The sequence below is a fragment of the Crocodylus porosus genome, unplaced genomic scaffold, assembly GCF_001723895.1.
Source record: "Crocodylus porosus isolate Cpor-Errol unplaced genomic scaffold, CroPor_comp1, whole genome shotgun sequence".
NCBI classification, from domain to species: domain Eukaryota; kingdom Metazoa; phylum Chordata; order Crocodylia; family Crocodylidae; genus Crocodylus; species Crocodylus porosus.
Window position 1 is genome coordinate 16,124,301 of NW_017728912.1, and position 1,086 is coordinate 16,125,386.

Below are 1,086 nucleotides of genomic sequence, written 5' to 3' on the forward strand. Positions count from 1 at the left end.
GAGCCCCCAAGGTCTGGAACAGTCTGCCAGCGGAGGTGGTTCAAGCACCTACTTTGAATACCTTCAAGAGCAAATTGGATGCTTATCTTGCTGGGATCCTGTGACCCCAGCTGATTTCCTGCCCTTTGGGTGGGGGGCTGGACTCGGTGATCTTCCAAGGTCCCTTCCAGCCCCAACATCTATGAAATCTATAAAATATCATAGAATCATAGAAAATGAGGTTTGGAAGGGACTAAGGAGGTCAGGTAGTAAGGGGAGGGCCAATGTGGGGGGGCAAGTGACCTGGGGGAAAGTCCAAAACCCTGCTCAAAGCAGGACCATTCCCAACTAGATCATCCCAGTTAAGGTTTGTCTAGCTGGGTCTTAAAAACTTCCAAAGATGGAGACTCCACCACCTCTCTGGTTAACCTGTTCCAGTGTTTTACTACCTTCCTAGTGAAAAAAAAATATTCCTAATATCTAACCTAAACTTCCCTTGCTGCAACTTGAAACCATTGCTCCTTGTTCTGGCATCTGCCACCACTGAAGAACAGTTCAGCTTCATCCTCTTTCAGACCCCCCCTTTAGGCAGTTGAAGGCTGCTATTAAATCCTCTCTCAAGTCCCTCTTCTTTAGACTAAATAAGCCCCGTTCCCTCAGTCTAGAAATAAATATAGATCTGACAAACTGGACATGCCAGGTCTTTTCATAGAACTTGGCATTCCAATGTGGAAGATAGGAAGAATTATTGTTTTGTTTATAGTGGCACCCACTGAATACCAGACTTTTTTAGAAAGAAAAGAAACAAAAGAACTTACCAAAAAAAAAAAAACTTTTCCAAGAGCTTACAGTCTAAAAACAAGAAATAAAGTTAATCATGATTCAATGGGATGGATGTAGTGTGACACTTGAGACTGATTTGTGTATCAATGCATCTTCTGAATGCTTAGTTTGTAATTTGATCTGGTTATTACAGGAGAAGGAGCTGTGAAGATCAGTTTCTCGGGTGACTGGCTGCGGACTGGAAGGACCTGGCTTTGATCCTAGGTGACAGCAGTGGGTTTCCATTCATTTCCATGTCCAGTGTAGCCTTTAGGCCTAGCCAAC